Source organism: Cibotium barometz, chromosome 12 (genome assembly GCF_041138505.1).
Source record: "Cibotium barometz isolate CiBa-2024 chromosome 12, ASM4113850v1, whole genome shotgun sequence".
Classification (NCBI taxonomy): Eukaryota; Viridiplantae; Streptophyta; class Polypodiopsida; order Cyatheales; family Cibotiaceae; genus Cibotium; species Cibotium barometz.
Window position 1 is genome coordinate 32,463,268 of NC_141057.1, and position 9,129 is coordinate 32,472,396.

Below are 9,129 nucleotides of genomic sequence, written 5' to 3' on the forward strand. Positions count from 1 at the left end.
CTTTAATTTTTAAAGACTCTCTAAGACTACTATATTGAGACTACATCAAGGAGCACGGTATCTTTAAAAAGCACATACATCAACAAACATCTCACAAGCTTTGTCACACCGAAATCCATTTTCATGTTAAAAACACACCATGAATATAATATAATAGAAGAGCAACATTATAAAAGAGTTCATATATTTTGGATCATTTGATAATTTGATATAACAGGTGAGAGTAACATTGAATGTTGAAACAATTTTTAAAGAAATAGATACACATCAAGCATTGGTTGCTACTTGAATAGGAAGTTCATGCTTTGGTGTAAGTTCAGTGACTCATAATGGAAAAAAACAAAACTTCATGGGGGAGAATTTGTGTTGTATATTAGCTTCTAAAGAGTTTTATATGTAAGATTCGTTGAATTTTTACAGAGGCATTGTGGTGGGTTGGGTAAGGAAGAATGTCAGGAACGCAGAGGTTCTGGGAATCCATGGCCACCGCCACACCGAGGTGCAAGCCTAAAAATGGCATTTCTTTAAGTACCCTCTTGTGCAACCTCTCATGTAATGCAACACTTGCAAGCTAAACACATGTTTATGTTAAAAAAAAGACTCCCTGAATTTGGAGGTTGTACATCAATTTGAATGGTTGGCAAAGGAAATCCTTCTAGCAACATCCAGTGACTTGCTCAACTTTGAGTTACTCTTCACACCTACCCATTACACAACTTTGAGTTACTATACACACCTACCCATTACACTGTGAGGCCATTTAGTCTCTACAATGCACCAGCAACTCCATGATAGAGCACAGCAGTAGCTTAATTTGCAATTGTGTGAGAAGTATGTGCAGGCCCTTAGGCACAGTCAATGATCAGCCCTGGGTTCCTCCTGTCTTACAACATGAGCACGAAAATATAGAATTTGAAATCATAAATCACCTCACCTTGCATCAAATCAGCCTCGTAGTTTAGAATCTGGATGTGTTTTCCGTGTGGCAGTAACGATCGGATCCAACCTTTGATTTGACCTAATAATCAACTGCAACCTGCAGCATGAGAACACACGATTAAATGATAAGAGCACAGCGCAGAAGACATTAAGAAGCTTAATTAGATCGTGTGATATTGGCAATCAACTGCAACCTGCAGCAAGAGAACACACGATTAAATTATAAGAGCACAGCAAGAAGCTTAATTAGATCGTGTGATATTGGCACGGCTCAACCTCACGGCCTTGCTAGAGAGCGCTCTAGCAAGGCCGTCCGGTTGAACCGTGTCAACATCGCGTGGATTAACACAAACCCCCGTAATTAGCAATCTTAATCGTTGCCGCCGCCTCCTGCAATATTTGAGTGAGAGTGCGTGAAGAGGCGATGATACTGAAGAGATGATGGTGATTTGGTTGGGTGAAGGGGCTTCCCGGAGGTACTCGAAGTGGGCGCAGCAGGGACGAGAGAGAGAGACAGAGAGAGAGAGAGAGAGAGAAAGAGAGCATGGAGCTTTGATCTAGCTCACAAGGCACGAGACCTGCGAATTGAAATGGCGACAATGTGCAAGCTGCCAAGCTAAGTTAGGCCGGCCCTCCTCGCCGGCTCTAAACTCGGGCTCACAATTATAAAGGATGGCTTCACGGCCCATGTTCCTATGCCGTTTTGTTGTTATAACTCCACACCCATTTTCGTGACTCCCTTAACACTTCCCTCAGTCCTATCATACACATTATATCCAAGGCTTCCTTTACATCATCACCCAATGCTCAATGACACACATTCCTCTAGCATGCATGCATCACACATGCCTCCCATGGAACCCCCTTCGCCATCCCAATCGCATCATTAATCATTCCATGCAATGTCCTGTGACTCTAGCCCTAGGTTTTGACAGCTCGGTTCTTGTGGAACACTCACAATCTTTACCTTCAGTAGCTCGCCATCTTATGGATCATTTAATATATTTTTGATGTCTTGCTCAAACACCGTGTCATCTTTAACTTGTGTGCTACGTGAAATGTCCCAGTAGCTAAAGGGATGGGAAAATAGATAAGCTTCTTGTCACATCCTAATGTTTAAGCCCACAGAAAAAGAAACAAATTAGTTGTTATTGGTTTTGGGTCTTGCCCATAAATTATGTTCCACAATCACATGATAGTTTTACAAGGATTATATATGTAGAGTGAAATGGCATCAATGGTTCGGAAATAACACCTTAAGCATATCGTAGGCCAATTATATCTCCCGCATTTTCCCCCTACCTTTCTCAAGCTAGAAGAGAATCCATAGTGTCAAGATTCCACTTCTTAGTATGTCCTCAACATGAAAAGAAATTTATAGAGCCTCTGGCATGGTATGTAGACATTTCATAACTTGGGAAAGATACCTTAACATATGGGGAGCATAGAAATGATTGCATTAATTAAGTAAATGTTGTATGGAGATTAAAAGAGCCATTTGCCTTAAATAATGATGGAAAAGAACTGTGGAATGGCATAGGATGAAAGTGCAAACATGACTAGATTACAAGCCTGCTTAAGCCCAATATCTTAGACATATCATAACAAAAAATATAAATCCACACAACGATATTGTATGTAGTTAGAATGCACATTTAAACTAGTTTAGAACCACTATTCAATATACTTTGGTGTATAGTTTAATGACTTTATTCATGACCTCCTATATTATACATATGTTGGCTTCTCTTATCTTCTATGTAGAAAGGTCAAGCAAGTTGGTCCATGTACAATTTGATAGTATATAGAGATCTGAGCATGATTGTTATTGAATTTATAAAAATGTGTATAAAATTCTATGTGAAAGTGGACCTACCTAAGCGCATTTTAGTGTGCATGCAAACGTGCACATTTCATGTTGATGATAAAGTTTCTAAAAGTCATTTCATGGTAGTTGAACTTGGAATTGAAAGTTGCATTTGTGTTCAACCATTTGTTGAATTTTGAGGTTTTGAACATTGAAAAAGCTAAGCACAATGATGGTAAAGGATGTGTCCACACTAATGTTTAACACAACACATGTTAAAGACTTTAACACTTGGATTCCTTTAGGAGAAAGTGTGTGTTCTAGCAAAGAAGACTAGAAGTTTAAAACTTTACTTAAGTTATAAGGCTTCAACAATAGACAATCATAAGACCATGCTAGCATCCAAAATACCACATTCGAAATGACTTGTTTGTTAACACATGATTTCATGTTTCTTTTCAAATGAGCTTTTATGAAATTAGGATTTTTATATTCTAAAGTAAAGATGAGGTGGTGTGTAACCCTTCTTCTTCTTATTTTTTGAGTGGGTATTCCTCCATGGATATTCTTTAACTAAAAATTCCTAAAGTGAAAATTTTGAAATCATTTGGAGTATAGTAAAAGAAACTTGAACTACACTAGATCCAATAAAATTGTATCATCTTTCAAATTTTTCATAAGAACTACAAGGCTCATTTTAATACTTTTAAGTTGGAAGTTGGAACTACTGACATGCCTAGATTTTGACAATATAACTAGAATGTCCTTCACAAAGACGTGCATTTGAGCATTGGGGTAATAGATATCTTCCCTTTGAAAGTGACGTTACCCTTTGATAGTTAGGTGAACTAGAATATCACGGTTTACATTTGAGAGTAATCTAAAATTCCATGTAAGGATCGAAAGAATTTTGTACTCTACTTGTAAGGTTATGTGGATGAGAGTGTTTTCATCTTATTAAAATGACCTATCGTTTAACCCTTTTCACTTTTCTTGTGAAGAGTAAGTCTTGAGAGACGAGTTTCAAGACAGAGGTCAAATCTTTTGACGAGGGAGGCAAGATTGTTGGTATGGAAATATGCGAGTTGCCAGCCATGTGCCAGCTAGAATTGGAGCTTGCTCGAGAGGAGGAGCTCAGATTTTGGATTACACAAATGACTCGAGTTTTGGGTTTGGAGCTTTTGGTTTAGATACTAATACAAGTGTTGGACTTTTCACAAAAACAAGGACACACTAGAGGACACACACATATATAGGGGAGATGTGAGAGCTTTACAATGTAATTAGCAACTTGGGGATTTGAAAGACGTGGGCGACTAGCACGTTCAATAAACTAGGCAAGTCCCCTCCCTTTCCCAATGGATGTTTCACGTGCGTTCATACAAATCCCTAGCATCTAATTAAGATAATAATCAAACTCTTTGTTGGTACTTGGCCTTCTCAAAGTTCACAAGCGTTTGTAATTGGCCCAGATTCGAATAAGCAGGAAGAACCTGTCATGATCTTCCACGTGGGTAGATCTCATGCGCACACGTGGTGGAATTCTACGTAAAGTTGATAGAGCCAAATGGATAACGAAGCCCTTAATAAGGCCTAATTGTCTATGTCAGCGCATCCCGTTTTAGGCCTATAAAGATCCCCCACACGCACGCGCGCGCGCGCACACACACACACACGCGCGCACACTCCACCGTTGTTTTGGGGAATCTGTTGGCGGGGCCAGCTTGCCTCCGCGGGACCATCGAACCACCTAATGGAAAGTGTGCACGCCCATTACAGATTACTTTCTTTCATATTATTGGAATATTAACCCACCCCTTTTTAAAATACAGCCTTATCAAGAAAATCGATTAGCTCCATGTGAACACCTAGGTCAATGCGTATCTCCGATTCGGATTGTTGTAAAATTAGTAACCACCTAGACAAGAAATCTTTCATTGGGTGTCACTGTTTAAACACACACACACACACGCACATGTTCACTCTCTCTCTCTCTCTCTCTCTCTCTCTCTCTCTCTCTCTCACACACACACACACACACATGCGTGTAACACTTTTTTTTTTAAAATGCAACAAGGAGGTTAATAGAATCACATGCCACCACTTTCCACTATGGGAGTGCGTAGATTCGAACCATGTACTTCCCTTTTTTTGGGAGGCAAGGGCGCTACCATTGGTGGGATAAAGCCCATGCGCGCGTGCCACGCTTGGAATGACACTCCATGAATATAAAGAATGATTCTTTGGAGGAGAGAAGTTTCAATCTTCATCAATCACATGATATTTTCAAAGCGAAAAAAGGATACAAAGGTTTCTATACTCTAGTACCATTGGCTCCAAGTTTGAAGTTTGTCAAAGCCTCTCAAGCCCACATCTTAGTGCTTCATGCTAGAGCAAGATTTTTTTCTAGATACCCATCAATTTTTAAATTGGCTCTTGTTGCATCAAGCTTGGTGGTATTTTAGGGAACCATTGATATAAATTAAGGATTTTTTGCATGGTGAGCACAACATTGGGCTCTTTAGACACCCAAGAAGGGTATTCTTGGTCATGAGTCCGATTCCCTTGTTTTTACAATTGTGATATGGGAGATTGTTGGGTTTTTCCTATGGTGGCATTATAATCTTGCTACTTAAAGCTAAATATTGACCAAGGATTTGGGTAGGGATGAACATAAGGATAAATCCTTATGCCTTTCATGTTAAAGCTTTATTATGAATTTTATAGTTAATGAAATATTGTAAAGGAGTATAGGCACATGAATTCATCCCTATCAGACACTTAGGTTGATGAAGGACCTAAGTGTCCTTTGCTAGATTAAAGCTTAGGAAATGAATAGAGTGTTATAACTTATAAGTGTTAGAGTGGAGACAAAGGTAGCAACACATGCACACATAGATACAACAAGAGACTAGATATATAAAGAAGCACATGTCATTGCCACACAAGAGAATCAAAGTACCACAAGTGCTCACATAAATCAAGAATTAGTAATCAACTCCATGCAAATAAAAGATTCAAACGTATTAAGCATGGATATGAAAATAAACATGAGATAAAACCATAGACTTGAAAACAGAGCTTAGACGACATCACCATCAACAAAGGGTTGGGTTCAATCTCCCCCTTATGCGTGCTGGCTCCTTCCACGACATGAGTATTTTAATCATGTATTACCAAAATAGCCCTCGAGCCAACGTGAAGCTTTCGCCAAAAATAGGGCTCTTTACTTTTTACAAAAATGACCAATCCTTCTAGAGGAAGTTCACACACATCTAGTGTGTACCAAAAACAATAGTGAAGCTCTAGTTTACACACAATACACCCGTGGCACATCGGTGTGCATAAATATTCGAGTACAAATACATGGCACGTGGCCAACCAAAAATAATGAAGTATAACCCATAAATGTCGAGGCGATGTAAACGCCCATGCACATGACAAAACCCGTGTGACACCTCGTTGGTGACCCTCACATGTGCAACACCTCGTTCGGTGACCCTTGCACACTCATGCCTGTGTGACACCTCATTCGATGACCCTCGCACAAGTACAATGCCTCATTCGGCATCCTCGTACTCATCACCTATACTCAACAAGTCAACATGTTAGGTGAGGCAATCAAACACCAATATCAACAACACTAGCATGCGTACACATGGCATCACCCAATCATAGTATACATAGCATAGACCCGCAAAAGCATATGCCAATTGCATCTTACAATGTAGTATTTATTATGATATCACGCATGATACTAATTGCAAGCATGGCACAATGGTCAGGCGGGCATCCCCAATAGACCATAGAGGGCCAATAATGTAACATCCCTCTTGCTCGGGTTAGCAACTAACCTCAGTTGCGTGTTTGATAGGAGTGGATGAAGTCAGGACATGTGCAAAAAAACCGCTCGGGCATCCAACGAGCATCTTCTCTCGGATGGTTCTTGAAGGTCAAAAGATATATGTTATATAAACATTGCCAGTTCTTGTCATGGTCAATAATTGCATCAGAGACTAATTGCTCTTCATCTCATCAACTAGCTTTGGAGGTTCTTCATAAACAGAATGATTAGGGATTGGTCGTCCTTTAAAGGGTCTCAATAGACTAATATGAAAGGAGTTATGAATCCTCCAATGGGATGGAAGATCTAGTCTATAAGCGAGGTCATTGATTTTGTCTACTATCTTGAAAGGACCGTAGAATCTAGGTGCTAGTTTGACAAGAGGATTCTTTTCTACACTCTTAAGCCTCCTCTTTTTTATCCTCAAAAGTACATGGTCTCCTTCTTCAAAAGTCATGGGTTTCCTTTTCTTATTAGCTTATTTTACATACTTTTCTTAAGCTTTCCTAATAGCCTCTTTAACTTGATCATGATCGAGGATGATGTAGGTGCTGCTATCTTGATGTGTATGCATCAACTCTTATCGGTATAGTTTACCCAATGATATCCTCATGAATGGAAGCATCAACCCCCGATGAGAAGAACAATTGCATCCTTGACTAACTCTATCAAGAGTTCCCATAGCCCAACAAGACACCAAGTTTAGTAGAAAGTGGATGCTCAAGAGGATGCCGGCCATAATGAGTTATTGAAGGTCAAAAGAAATTAAAGATGAAAAAAATAATCCTTCCCTGTAGTCAAATCCCTCTTCAAAAATATCAAAGATCTTGTTTCTACCTGTTTTGGCCTAGAGAGAGAAAATATTCTAGAGAGAGATTATTTAGATTTTGAATATTTTTGGATAGAAAAATTTCTCATCCTATTAATATAAGCTCCCCTAAAACACAAGTTCAAAAAAATTTCCAGAAGGTGCATTAGAAATCAAGTATAATCTGCTCAAGAGGCATTATCCTGAGGGTCAAGATTTTTTCAAAATTTTAAATTAAGGTTCGTATGGGCCAATAAGATCAATCCATGTGCGGGGAGGAGATAAATCTAATTTGTAAAAAAAATTACCCAAAAATGAGTAAATGCTCACATAAGATGAAGAGTTGACTATGTACAAGGGTTATTAGTAAAAAACTATGAGTATTACTAAAAAAATGAGATATTTTGGATATAATCATTCCATTTTGACACATATGTAAGGAAGGGGAGTCCCTTCAAGGAGGTGCCTACTTCACATTCTTGAATGAGTTTTAAACTCAAAAATAATGTGATATTTTTATCTCTCCTCTCTCTTGGATCAAACCGAATAAACCGAATAAAAAAGGAACCAAACTAGGTCCAAATCTAGTCCAAATTCAACCAAACTGAAATCTAGAAAATTCTAAAAATCAGTTGGTCTTGGTTAGAGCCTCCCTCTCCTATAAATAGAACCTGAGTCTTTGTAAAAAAATAGGAGAATATACTATGCCAAAATTATGCTGAAATAATGCTAATTTATTACTACTCTCTAAAATTCTCTCCAAATTGAAGAAATTGGAGCTTCCCTCTTTCTTCAATCTCCATTGGTGACTCCATCAACACACCAAACCAATTGATTGGTTGGGGGCCTCTACCGTGAAGAATCAAGCAATTTGTAAGGTAAATGGTGAATTTTGATCTTTTCTATAAATTCTCAATGTTCCTCTCTTCTCAACCCCTCTCAAGCTTGAGAAGCTTAATTGGAATGGTTTTTGAATGCTATTGAAGTTAATTGATGAATGGTAGTAAAGAATTACATAAATTTTTATTTATGCTTAATTTTAATGGTTTTTATGTAATTTCTCTCTCTCACTCAAAGAATGGTCATTCTCATGACCTATTCTCAATCCAAATGAATGTTTTGATAAAGCTTTTTCTTAATCCAAGATTAATCTATGCTTGAGGCCAAATTAATGCTTTTTTCTATGCTTTTAGTTTATGTATTTCATGAATATTGATGATTCAATCCATTATGGGTTAATGATCCAATTAGGGATCATTCAAATCATTCCCTTAATGATAAGCTTTATGTTTTAAAATAATTGAGATTTATCAGTCATAGCAGCGGAGCTATGGTAAAATTTTTGTGAAAATTACACATAAAATAATTTCATTCAAAGCATGAAAAGAGGACTTCCTACCATATTCTAGGAATTATCATCCTAGATTAATTGAAATAATTTCATTGTAGTCATGAAGAAATTGATTTTTATGTTATGCATAATTGATGAATTAAGAAAAAGAGGATTTCTAGTAATTAAATTTTATTTTAAAAAGAGTAATCCCCATCGTATGAGTATTCTTAAAGGGTTATTTTCATTTTGGACATAGAAAAATGTATACTAGAAATATTTATTTATAAAAGTGTGATTTTCATCATAATTGATTTTTATGCATAAGTAGATGCATAAAAAAAACTATATTAAAAGTGTGATTTTCATCATAAATGATTTGTATGCATAAAAGATATTTT

The 9,129-nt window shown here is 37.6% G+C and overlaps 1 long non-coding RNA gene across 1 annotated transcript; it reads right to left on the minus strand.

The window, feature by feature from the left end:
- Positions 1-568: 568 nt before the first annotated feature.
- On the minus strand, positions 569-1,714 carry LOC147633301 (uncharacterized). Its single transcript, XR_015267053.1, has 2 exons — positions 1,518-1,714; positions 569-1,036 (listed from the first exon to the last, which is right to left on the minus strand). It is a non-coding gene; the product is annotated as an uncharacterized LOC147633301 (long non-coding RNA).
- Positions 1,715-9,129: the final 7,415 nt, after the last annotated feature.